General features: G+C 35.9%; 1 protein-coding gene across 1 annotated transcript in view; it reads left to right on the forward strand.

The window, feature by feature from the left end:
* Kcnh5 (potassium voltage-gated channel subfamily H member 5) overlaps positions 1-14,095 on the forward strand; it is a 284,680-nt gene that overhangs the window by 122,089 nt on the left and 148,496 nt on the right. The window lies entirely within an intron of this gene.

Consider the following 14,095-nt stretch of genomic DNA (forward strand, 5'->3'; position numbering starts at 1 on the left):
CTAAAACACAAGATTGATGGTTGTCATCAACCAATTTTCAGTTATTACTATAAAATTGTACAGTAATTATGTATATAGAATTGACTCAGTGCTTGTTATGTGAAGATCATTTTAATACATTTCTTATTCTTTCACAAGTAGTGTGTCATTTAACCCTTACAACAATCTTAATAGGAGGTCAGGGTTGGTAAAACTAATCTGGAGTTATATTTGTAGGTAGGTAAAAATAATCTCAAATTATATTTTGTAACTAGTATATCTGATATATGTAAAACACTTTATTTTTTGTTTTTAGTTTTAAAAAATTAACTAGTTGAAAGTCTTCCTTCAGTAATCTGAAATATTGCTTTTTCCTGATAGAAAATGTTCATATACAATAGACCCACTTCTGCATCTTCTAGTCTATTTAATGATCAAGTTCTTTATTTCAGAGTCAGGGTCATGTTTGTTTGTTTGTTTGTTTGTTTTTTAAAGAGTGTGTGTGAGAGAGAGAGAGAGAGAGAGAGAGAGAGAGTTTTTTTTTAATATTTATTTTTTAGTTTTCGGCAGACACAACATCTTTGTTTGTATGTGGTGCTGAGGATCGAACCCGGACTACACGCATGCCAGGCGAGCGCGCTACCGCTTGAGCCACATCCCCAGCCCCCAGGGTCATGTCTTATTAATTTCTTTATGTAATGTATTTGACATTTGGTAGGGAATAGTGCCAAGCTCTGGCTATTCCCGTTCATTCACTCTTTTACATGAATTTCAAAATTATCTTGTCAAGTTTCATGAACACATGCTATTTTTCTCTGGAGATTCAACTGGATTTATAAATTAAATTGAGATCATTGGCTTGCCTACACTATCAACATTTCCCTTCCATGAATATAGTATACCTTCATTTACTCATGTGTTTTTGTATATCCTTTATTAATAAGTATTTTTGGGGACAAGTTATTTTTAGGGCACTTTTCTAGATGTTGGTGATACAATAGTGATCACAATGCTCCTACCCTTAGGTACTATCTTATTTTATTTTATTTATTTATTTTAAAAATACATTTTAGTTGTCAAAGGATTTTTTTTTAACTTTTATTTATTTATTTATATGTGGTTCTGAGGATCGAACCCAGGGTCTCACACATGCCAGGCAAGCACTCTACCACTGAGCCACAACTCCAGCCCTTATGTAATATTTTATATTTCAGGAGAGGAAGAGAGGAAATAAATAAGATGCAAATATATAACACATTCCATTTTGATAGAGTAATGTGGGGTACAGGGTGAGAGGACAATAGGTACATACATGTGTGCATGTATACACATGTACCCTGGTTAGGTGAGTCTGCTCTGGTGAAGTAACATTTGAGCAAACTTGAATCAGGGGAGGAAGTGAGCCATCTGAATACCTAGAGCTCTTTCCAGAGGGATACTGCAAGCAAGTCTGTGAGGTAGGAAGGAGACTGCCTGCTGTGTCTTAAGAAATAGCACAGGAGCCCAGTATGGTTAGGATGGTGAGCAAGGGAGAAACATTTTGTAGTTGTCTCCATAAAGATGTTGATTATGTATTTTTTAAAAATGGTGAGCAAGGGAGAAACATTTTGTAGTTGTCTCCATAAAGATGTTGATTATATATTTTTTAAAAATATTTTTTAGTTTATTGATGGACCTTTATTTTATTTATTTATTTATATGCGGTGCTGAGAACTGAACCCAGTGCCTCATACATGATAGGCAAATGCTCTACCACTGATCTGTAACCCAGGCCCTCAATTATATTTTGTTAGATTTGTTCCCAAGTATTTTGCAGCCTTTGATCTTTCTTGTGTTCTTTCTTGTGTTCTTTCTAAAATAACCTTTCTCACCAGTTATTGCTGGTGGATAGGAGAATTACTGATTTCTGTGTGTTGATTTTGTATCTTGTCACTTTATTAAACTTAGTGCTAGTGTTTTAAAGTCCATTTGGTTTTCTATGAACAGTCCTCCCAAGTGATCATCTCCTCCATCCCAGAATACCTCTTTTCTTTCTTTCTTTTTTTTTTTTCATTATCTGACTGCATTTCTAAGATGCTCAGTAAACTTTGTATTGGGAACTATGAAATGAGCATTTCCCCCCTTTCTTTAATTTAGACAAAATGCTACTAATTTAACAACAAAATATGATGTATGCTACTTCTTTAATGAACTCTGTAACTTTTCTTCTATTTATAATTTAGTAAGAATATTTCTACATAAAATTTGTAGCATCTATTATGAAACTCGTGTGCATGTTAGTTTAGTGAATTCTATTGATATTTTCCTTAAGTGAACTATTTTTCAATTCCTAGTCATACATTGGTTCAAATATATTGTGTCTAGATTACAGGTAATGTTCTAGGAAGGGTTACATCAGTGAGAAAACACCTCAAAATTCCTGACTCCATGGAGCTTATGTTATAATTATGGAAAGAAAAAAATCATAAGTGAGAGGATTGAATATTTGGTTAGGAAAGTACAGTGGAAACAGAAAGAGCAGAGCAGGTAAGAGGGATCAGGTGTGGAGGGAATCTGTTCTCTGAGTTTAATGGTCTGACTTTGCATGATTCTGAGGCATGACATGACATTATGTAGGCTTGCTCTTGATTAATAGATTATACGGTGCAGGGAGACAAAAAAGGGAAGAAAGGTCTTATAGATTAAATGTTGAATGTCCCTCAAAAGTACATGGGTAGAAGGGTTGGTTTCCAGGGTGGTGCTATGGGGAGGTGGTAGAACCTTTGGGAGGTGAAGCCTAGCCTTGTTGGGGAGTCTTTAGGTCATTGGAGGCATGCTCTCAAAGGGGATTAGGGAACCTGGTGTCTATGTCCTCCTCTTTGCCTCCTAGCCATGAGATGCGCAGTTGGCTTTGCTATACATTCTCCCCATTGCTATTGTCCTCACCCTTCACATGAGAGATGGAGAGCAATGAGTTTGTCCAGTCTTGAACTGGAACTTCCAAAACAGATATTTTCTTTTTGTAAGTTATTTATCTTAGGTATTTCATTATAGTAATGCGAAGCTAACTAACAAAAAGAGGGGAACACGTAAAGAGCTCTTTGTAGTAATTCAGGAGGGTAATTATAGACACAGATCTGGAAGATGGCAGTGGAGATAAATTAACATCTACTATTTTGAAGTAGAACCAACTGGATTTTTATGACCACTTACATATAAGGTCTGAGAAGAAGAGAAAGGTTAAGGTTTTATTCTCCAAGGTTTCAACAAGTTAGGAATTTAATGTGGAAAGGAGAGACCCTAGCATTTTCTAAAACTGACATTTTTTTTTTTTTTGTGGTGCTGGGATTGAACCCAGGATCTTGTGCATAGAAGGCAAGACTCTACTGAGTGAGCCATATCCCCCTAAAACTGATATTTTGACTAAGCATTATCAAGTTAATGTGTTATCAAGTCAATGTGTGTTATTAAGTCAGTGTGTGAACAAGAGGCAAGTGTGTGAATAGGAGTCAGGCAGGTGCTTGGAAATCAGAATTTGTTATATTTGTGCTCAGCTTCCCTGAGTATTAATTAAGTAGTCGGCCTCTCTGAGTTCCAGTTTCCTAACCTGTAATATGAAGATTATAGCTGCCTTGTGAGGATGAAATGTGCAAAGAATAGCAAGCAGCCTTATAGTTAGTACATTTTTGATGTTTAACAAATATATTTTTCTCTTTTTAGGTCAAATGAAGTACTGTATGACTCTTTCATACAAACTGAGGTGTAAACATATGAAATCTATTAACTCCAAGAGTTTGTTTAGTCTGTGAACATAATTGTATTGGAAAATAATTTAAATAAAGTCTTTTGTGGTAGAATATCTAGAAAACCCTGGAGATGTTTGGCAACATATTTCCAACATGTTGAGTGGTAGAAGTTGTTAAGGCTTGAATTTGAGAATCTCATATGTGAGACTATGCAAAAATGTTCAGAGGTAAAGTAATTAGATTATGAGAGCTATAACCCAATTAGAGGATTAATCCACTAATATGGATTGATTGAATGATAACCTAGGCATGTAGGATGTGGCTGGAGGAGGTGGGTCACTGGGGGCATGACTTTGGGTTTATATTTTATCCCAGGTGAGTGATGCTCTCTCTTTGCTGCATGGTTGTTGTGTCATGAGCTGTTTTCCTGTGCCATGTCATTTGACTAAGATGTTCTACTTTATCTCCAGCCCAGAGTTATGGAGTTGGCTGATCCTGAACTGAACCTCTGAGACCATGAACAAAATAAATGTTTCCTTCTTTATATTGCTCTTGTTAGGTCAGTGATGCAAAAATTGATTAAAACTGAAGTTGCTCATCTTGCAAAGTACCATCTGAGCTGCAGAGCACTGACTAGTAGTTGAGCCACTAGGTTCCTTATTGTTCTGCATGGCAGGTGCCCAGCACAGATGCCAGCTGTTCTCTTTGCTTATCACTTGCCACTCTAGGCATTCACCCAAGCTTGAGTAGTGCTTCCTACTTCACAGGAAGTACATGAAGAAACAAGGAATGACAGACAAATACACATGACCTAGTATTGAGATTCTGTTTGCTTTTACTTGTAGCTCACATTCCTTGTTTGGGTAATTGACTCTATTTCCAGACCATGCAGGCATTGATGGATCACCGATACTTGGTGTCCTGTCCAGGATACTGATCACCTTAGACTTCAGGGCCCTTGTTATATTGTAACCTTGGCAGTTGCCCTTTCTCTCAATGCTTGCCGCCTGAAGTTGTCATTGAAACCATCATGTGGGAGAGAATAAAAATGCACAATAAAATATAAAACAGTGTGAAGACAAATCATGGCAGACTTATTTCATTTTCTTCTCTGATAGAGTGACAGGCCTCATAAACCAGGGGAGTAATGGACAAGATCTATCTTGCTTCCCTGAAATCACTCCTGAAACACTCAAGGTATGACTGGGCCATATTTTATGTTTCCACATGGAAGAAAAACAGGATCTTTGTCACAGGTCCTGATTAACCTGTCTCATTTTCCTGAGATTCCACAGCCTAGCCAACATGCTGGTTAAGTTGTGTTAACAAAAATCAGGACGGCAGAATTCAATAAAGAACTAAAGAGAGAAACTGTCTGTTTCGAAGGACCATGAGAGGATTCCTACATGTGGATAATTAGAATAAAGGAAGGATTTGGGATTGGAAAAATATTAGGGGTTGAAGATACAAGCTGTATCTTGTTGAATCCAGGAAGAATCAAGAGGATGGTTTCAATTTTGTAGCACAGGAAAAATGTTTTGTTTTGTTTTTGAGATACCTTAGGTAAGGGACTGGAGAATGATTTGAGGTGGGTTAAATATTGGATTCATCTTAAAACCTCTAAACTGTCCTTTTAAGTATGTAGCCCATTCATGGGGTAAGTGGAATGAGAATTAATATGAATGTCACCATAGAATATGACAAAGAAAACAAACACTTTCTTGCTAAAACAAAGCAAAACTCTTGAATTGACCTTTTTTTGATAATGGGTAAGTTACATGACTCTTGCATCTGAATGGGTTTGTGTCTCTAATCTTTATGAATTCACCTATTTCAATTGGAGGCAAAAGGGAACAAAATCATCTATGTTTTTTCACTCATTTTTCTTTTTTTTTGCTCAACAAAAACGAATGAGTTTTACACAGTCAGTATCCAAGCATTTTTTTTTTTTTTTAAGGGAAGATGGATTATTTTCACTGTTCTTGAAAACTTGAACAGTGTAGAGCCGGGTGAAATATAGATTTGTGTAAAAGAGAACAAAAGGATTTTGTTATAGAATGGGTTTCTGTGTTTCCTGTCCACCTCAGCTCAATCACTGTTTCATCAAAGAAACCTTTGCTGACCTCCTGGTCTAGGTCAGTTTAGCCTTTTATAAATCTCAGTGGACCAAGTGTGTATGTGTCTGTGTGTGGGAACACACACAGTGTCATACACATTGTATTCTGGCTCTTATGTGTTATCTTCCCTACTAGACAGACTGTAAACTCCACTGACCACAGGGAACGGGGAAGGTTTAGCTCATTATTTTCTAACCACGGCTTGGCATGGTATTGGACACTTACTGGACTCCTGATAATGAATGAGCCCATGAATGAATGAATGTATTCCAGATGTTAAAGCACGGAAAAGAAAACCCCATGAGACCAAAGAAAGCTATAGTTATTGCCAGTGAAAGGAGTTTTTATTTAAAGGTCAGGTGTCTTAGCTGTTTGAGTACTGGTGCAATTCCCCCCACACGCGCAAGAGGGAGCTTGCTGGAGCGGCCCTGCCACATTCTGAATGCTGGGTGAGTGGGACTAGGGCCTGCTTCCAGCCTCCCCCTCAGCCCAGTTTCAATCATTGTTACTGAATGTGTTTCTCTTTGATGGTGCCATTGAGAGCCTATTTAAAGCACTCCGTGGGTCCTTTTGATATAGCAAGTGAAAATGATCAAAGCCTTGAGAACTAGATATTGTCGACTCACCCTGGATGGCCAGCTTCAGCAACACTTCTTCCTTGGAGCAGGAACAGGAAGTTGGGATTCATGTACTGAGGAGCAGGAAAGTTGATAGGGATTTTCACAGCAATTGGTCACAGTTAGCAGAACTTTCTAACATTTTTTGACTGGGGAAGTCCAAGACTCTAAACTAACATGTCATATATATCTATTTTTTTTTTTTCCAAAGTGAAAGAGAAAAGAAAAAAGGAGATCTTCACAAGGGAGGGGAGAATAAGATGGAACCCAAACCTTTTTTTTCTTTTAGTCACTATGGAGTTGAGTCCAGGATGATGTTGGGTTTCATGGAGGACATGAGTAATTCTAACCTGTCGTCTTTTTCTCTGTGTCTCATTGCTTTTCATACTTATTAGTAATTTTCGGTAGTAGGCTCATTATGCAAATGTTTCCAGGTGTTCTCCTTTTGATTTTAAGCTAAAACAAAACAAAACAAAACAAAATGGGCTTAATTGTATTCCAGAGGATCTGATGAATTGACAAAGTTTAGAGATTTAAAAATAGGATAAGAAGGAAAATTGTGACTGCTTGTTTGGACTTCATTAGAAAGGAAGTAGATTTTATTTCCTGAGCTTACTATGAGTACATTTCCTTCTGAACTTGGAGCATTTGGCTTTACGACTTTTCAATGGTTCCTATAACTCTTTAATTCTGTAAAAAGAAATAAAGTTATACTCAGAAGTGCATCTAAATCAACAGTGGACAAATTTTGAATTTTATCAATGGTTGTTCTTTACTTTGTAATTTGTAAAATGAGTTGCATTTGCTTCTAAACTTCCTTCTGTCTAAAAATCCAGACTTGAACATGTTAGCCAGGTGTTAGTATTGGTGATATGGTTTAGAGACGTTGGGCATCACCAAATTTCAAATATGTGACCTCCGTTTGTTTTGTAGTGGGGAGGAAATGAGTTGAGAAGTACACTTCACCTTGGAATTCAGCACTTTTTATTTTACATAAACACAGCCTTGTGATTATTTAGTAGTTTTTTAAGACTCAGTGTATCATTGGTGAAAAATAATGAAAACGTCTAAAAGATGTGTTATTTCTAACTTTGATGAGAGGCTGATTTCTTTGATGTGCATATGTGTATATGTTGGGGGTTGGGAATGACCCAAGACAGCTTTGCCACATAAGGGAAAAGTATGGTTTATGAGGCTACCATTGAGTCCATGGGGTATCAGATTGAAATGTGTTTGTGATTCTGCTGAAGATGAGAAGATCATTTTGGTTGGATGGGAGATATCTAATTGTCTCAGGTGACTGTGTGTTTCATCTGCTTTTGCTCTGTCATAATAGTATATAATCCATTCATGACAGCTACATTCAGTGTGGAGACCCTTTACTTATGGAACAAAACTGATTTATACATATTATTATACAAATTACTCTTGCATCTGAATGGGTTTATGCTTCTAACCTTCATGAATTCAACTATTTCAATTGGAGGCAAAAGGGAACAAAACCATCTATTTTCTTTCCTTCATTTTTCTTTTTGTTGCTCAACAAAAATGAATGAGTTTTATACATTCAGTATCCAAGCATTTTTTTTTAAGGGAAGATGGATTATTTTCACTGTTCTTATATACTTGTATAATGATTAAGAGAAAATGAACTGACAAAGTCATTCTCAATGTACAAAGAATCTACTTAGGCTAAAGTTATTTATGTGCCAATATGGAAACAATTACTTTTGACCTACTTGCATTCTTCATGAAGATGATCTGAGTTTTTGAGTGGGTTACATTTGTGACCAATTCATCAAAGAGTAGTTTTGGAATATTTTTATGGAATGCCATAATTTCAGACATGGGAAAATCACATTCTCATAATTTGGCCATAATATTTTGGTTCCTTAAGAAAGTAATGTAAGAGTGATACTTTTCATTTAAAGAAATATACCCTGTGATCTTCCCCAAATCAGTAATTTCTGAAAATCAAAAAAGTACAGTTTACCTCATAGTGAAATTATTTACAGATGGCATCAGATCAACTTTTAAAGTTGTTGTAGCTTTAGTAACTAAACATTCTATATAACTCTGATAACTCCAAGAATGGAACCAACCATTCATCTATTTCTATCCATTCATTAATTTTTTTTCTCTAGCTATCTCCTTGTGCCATATGAATGATGCAGTCTAGTTTCATCTTTGCCAATCTAGAATAGTCTTACTTACTTATCACTGAACCCCTGGCATATTTCCTGCTATTTCAAGGTTACTTTTTCTGACCTCTTATTGACCATCAGCATCCTGCATGAGCTAATGGATCTTACATGTTGTCTAGCTAAACTCTTTCTTGAAACTGAAGTTCAAAGGTATAAACAATGGTGGTGACATCGGACTCCTTCCTCTATATTCACTTTAACTGCTTTCCTTGCAATCTGATAAGAGTAATATTTTTAAATGGACAGTCTCTGCACTGGGGCCCATTCCTTCCTTTCCTAGAGAAACTTAATTCTCATAACAAACTCTTGATGCATCTTCATTCAGAAAAGAATTTTAGCAAAGCAGAAACCATGAATGGACTGAGATTTGGTAGTGGACTGTCTATGGGGGAAATAGGGGTAGGGAAGGTAGTTGCTATATCTCTAGCAATAATTCATAATATCACTACTAATATTTTTATATTGTATCTCTTGCAATATATGTATTCATGTCTAGCAATGATTTGTAGATGAAAGTCTGATTTATAGATGAAGGTCTGTTTAGTCTGTTATTACTACCATTTTAATTTTGCTTTTTATTTGACAGCATGTCCTTTTATTGCCATTAATGTTCAACCTTTAAATGTTCTTTTTTTTAAGTTTTATTGATTTTATTTTTTTAAATACATGACAGCAGAATGCATTACAGTTCTTATTAGACATATAGAGTACAATCTTTCATATCTTTGTATTTAGAGTATGTTCATGCCAATTCATGCCTTTATATATGTACTTTTTTCATTACAATTCATATATATATATATATATATATATCACAATTTTTCATATCTGTTTATATATAAAGTATGTTGAAACCCAATTTGAGTCTTCATACATGTACTTTGGATAATGATGTCCATCACATTCTACCACCCTTGCTAATTCCCTGCTTCCTCCCTTCCCCTCCCACTCCTCTTTCCTATCTAGAATACATCTAATTTTCCCATGCTTCTCCTCCCTACCCCACTATGAGTTAGCCTCTTTGTATCAGAGAAAACATTCAGCATTTGTTTTTTTGGGATTGGCTAACTTCACTTAGAATTATCTTTTCCAACACCATCTATTTACCTGCAAATGCCATGATTGTATTCTCTTTTAATGCTGAGTAAAATTCCATTGTGTATATATGCCACATTTTTTTAATCCATTCATACACTGAAGGGCATCTAGTTTGGCTTCACAGTTTAGTTAAAGCCCCAAATTCTTTAATAAGACTCCTATAGCACAAGAATTAAAACCAGTGGGATGGAATCAAACTAAAAAATTTCTTCTCAGGAAAAGAAACAATCTGTGAGGTGAACAGAGAGCCCACATCCTGGGAGCAAATTTTTACCCCTCACACATCAGATAGAGCACTAATCTCTAGGATATATGAAGAACTCAAAAAGCTAAGCACCAAAAAAACAAATAACCCAATCAGCAAATGGGCCAAGAACCTGAACAGACACTTCTCAGAAGAGGATATTCAATCAATCAACAAATATATGAAAAAATGCTCATCATCTCTAGCAATCAGAGAAATGCAAATCAAAACTACTCTAAGATATATCATCTCACTCCAGTCAGAGTGGCATCTATTATGAAGACAAACCACAATAAATGTTGGTGAGGATGTGGGGAAAAAGATACACTCATACATTGCTGGTGGGACTGCAAATTGGTACAATCAATATGGAAAACAGTATGGAGATTCCTTGGAAATCTGGGAATGGAACCACCATTTGACCCAGCTATCCCTCTCCTTGGACTATACCCAAAGGACTTAAAAACTGCATACTACAGGGACACAGTCACATCAATGTTTATAGCAGTACAGTTCACAATAGATAAACTGTGGAGTCAATCTAGATGCCCTTCAGTGGATGAATGGATAAATGTTCTTATTGTCTTTTAAAATCTCTGGAAAAGGGTACGTAGTTGTATTCTTAAAAAATTTACCCTTTTCAATCTTTGTTTTTAACCTCAGGTTTTAGTCTGCCTACATTAATTTTAATTACCAATACATTTAAATTCATCTCTATAATCTTGCTTTGTGCTTTCAACTTATGATTTTTTAGTTTGTTTTTCTTCTTTCTGCTTTCTTTAGAAATGTGTTTTTTTCCCTCTTTACTATTTTGGAAGTTATAATCTCTGTGTCTTTTTGTGATTTCCCTGGATATCTTAATGTGAACTCTTAACAAGTTCTACTGTTAATGAGTATCTTTACCATTTGCCAAGGCAATATAAAGGCTTTAGAATAAAAACTACTCATTCCCTCCTGAACTTTTATGGCACTGTTTTGTTCTCTTCTTTTAGCTCTACTTAGTTTTTAACCCCAGAAATTAGATATTACAGTGAGTAAAATATATGTCATAGTGACTATTTTTTTCCTCCTACTTTCTAAAATGTAATCTTAGAATTTAACTCTGTATCATGTGTTGCATTATGTTTTTTAGTCTGTGTCCCTAACATATTCTAAGGTCCTTTAGACCAAGTATCTGACAATATTTATTTCTCATTGGCCCACAATGCCTGGGACAGTGCCTTGCACTTAGCAGGTACTTAATAAATTCTTGATAGCTCATTGACTCAGCATCAAGTTATACTCGTGAGTTTTCATTCAATGAGAAATTTTAACATTCAAATCCAAACATTTAGAATTGTTTTTCTTTTCTTCTGTGGTTAGTATTGGTTTGCCATGGTCCATTTCCATGGGACTGATTCAAGTGGAAATTATCAGGCTAGTTTGGTGTGGGAAGTAGTGGGTAGGAAGAAGACAGGTAGACAATGGGTAACACAAAAATTAGCACTATGATTTTGTCACTATGTGAAAAGCAGTAAAACTAATATGGTTCCATTTTTCACTTGCCTTTCTTTCCCTAACTGTATTCTTTCTTTTTTCCCCTCAACTTATGGCCATCTATTAGTACTCATAATATTTACATGCTGTAGAAGCAGAACTAATATGTCGTATTCTTTGAACTTGTTTTGGGTCACCCAAGGCCACAATAGATCTAAGACAAAATTCACATCACTTTTCTTTTTATCCATGCTTTTCTTTTCTGGGATCCCTGCATCTTTTAGATAAAAAGCTTCTTTCTTCAGTATGTGTTAGACACCCTTGTTAATTTTTCAGTCTTATCTTTTCTACTTGGTTGTCTAGAAGAAACATTTTTTTTCCCAATGATAAAAACACTTTTCTTGCTTTACAATATCTGATCCAAAAATAGCCTAAAAATAAGCCTGAATTTGCTAAAGATAATGTAATAAAAGGACCCCAAATCAGACATCTGTTACTCATTATTTATAACCTATGGCTAAAAGTCATGCTAATTAGGAGTTATTGCTATTTATTTCTCAGACTGTTTGCTCACAAGACTCATACATTCTCTTTAGTCATTTTCACTTTCTTGTGATATCAGTAAAGTATAAGTAAAATTTGAGATGCAGTCTCTTAAAGGAGAATACTGAGCCGTCGTGATAAAGCAAGTTGATGATCAATATCTATTGGTTCTATCTACTGCCTTACCTTTTGCTGAGTTGTTTAGCACCTCAATTTTGCTGAGGCTGGCACTGAACTTGCGATCCTCCTGCCTCAGCCTCCAAAGCCACTGGGATTACAGACATGTACCACCATGCCTGGCTGCCCCTATCCTTATTCAGGAAATGTTTTACTTTATTGAAGTCATGATGTTGATTATGTTATTGTTAACTAATAGGTTTCTTAATGTGTATTGATAGCCAAAGAGTTAAATTTGCCAGGCACTAGGTTATAAGTGTCTTTCTATAATTTTCTAGAAGACTGAAGAAAGTATAGTAACAAAGGGAATATTTGTAGTTAACAGTAATAAACTAAAGTATCTCAAAAACAGATATAGGAAAGAATACTTCCATCTCACATGTACAAAGCTTTAATGCTTATTAAGAGTTAATTGACGCATGGGACCTATATATTATTTATAATTTTATTAACTGAGTCTAAAACCAAAGAAAAGCCAAATGTCAAACTCCCTTCCATGACTAAATTCAGCATTTTGAATTTAAGGTCTTTTGCTCTCTTTCTGACTTGTCATTATTGTAGATTATAGGGTTGGTTATCTATAGATTCCAAACTGCAGAAGAGAAGGAAATGTATTCATTCAGAGTTTTAGAAATTAAATTAAGAGGAGTTATCTTTTGAAATATCTGAAAAGTTTATTGAGGCTTGGCGAGTTTAATTTCAGTGCATTTAATGGAAGTCAGAGGTGAATTCGTTTAGTTAAGGCCATCAGATGGAGCAACCATTCGGTACAGGGAGAAAGTGAGAACAGAGAATGACTTACAATTAACCTTTTGCTTTTAATGTAGCAAATGGTCAGACAGAAGCTGTCTAGAACTCGCTGGATGTTAGTACAATAGAAATCATTGGTAATCAACCTCAACTTCCCGGTGTTCTAGGGGGTGCAGTTTGAATACTCAGTTTAAATGTACTGATGAAAATACAGAATACTTTTCTGACATAAAGAAACCTGACTTGATTCTGTGGTGCTGCTACTCAAGCTCAAGAAAATCTATATGAGGTGGTTGAACAAACATGTGCAATCACACAAGAGGCAAATAAAAGGAAGTACTTGCATTCCTTGATTGATTTTTATTACTCAACAGTCTGGACTCCTCCCTTCCCACTCACACACTTCTCAGCATGCAGATATGTTGATCTCTTCTTTTAATATTTAGATCTTGTGTGTATATGTTTCATGGTGTGTGTGTGTGTGTGTGTGTGTGTGTGTGTGTGTGTTTGTTATTAATACAAGGCTATAGGATTAGGGACATGATTAATTATCTATATGTACTTTCAACTCTTGTTGCCTCATTGATTTTATGACTAGTTGATCCATGACATTTTTATGACCTGAGACTTGTAATTTTTCTACTTAGCTTTCTAATGCCTTTCAGAGCAACCATCTTTAGTACGTGTAGCTATGAGTTATGCATTCAACTAAAATATACTGGCACTATGCAGGATAATTTGTAACTGTACAGAATTATTGTCATGTGGAATATGGCACTTAACAGCTCCCATTAACAGCTAGATGTTATGTCTCACTTCTAGAATGTTGTGTCTGAGGTTAGAATCTACCCTGTCCTTTTGCTCTGAGATCTGATCCTCAGAGAGGCAGAGCAATGGGAACTGAGCTGGCACCTGAAACTTCAGCCCCACCCAACTGTTGCTGTGGTCATTGACTGCTCCTAGACCTTGCACCATCTTCTCCCAACTCAGAGTATCTCTGACTTCCTGTCACCTGGCTTTGCCATTCCTAATATGCTGCTCCCTTGCAGTTGAGATTCCTTTGGTACAGTCTCTATCTTTTCTGACTGGGCTTCTCTCTGATTCTCTCTTCCACAAGGGGAGGGTTTTCCTTCATTTTGTGCACACTGTTCTCACTTCCTAGGAT

Source organism: Callospermophilus lateralis, chromosome 3 (genome assembly GCF_048772815.1).
Source record: "Callospermophilus lateralis isolate mCalLat2 chromosome 3, mCalLat2.hap1, whole genome shotgun sequence".
In the NCBI taxonomy this organism is placed as follows: domain Eukaryota; kingdom Metazoa; phylum Chordata; class Mammalia; order Rodentia; family Sciuridae; genus Callospermophilus; species Callospermophilus lateralis.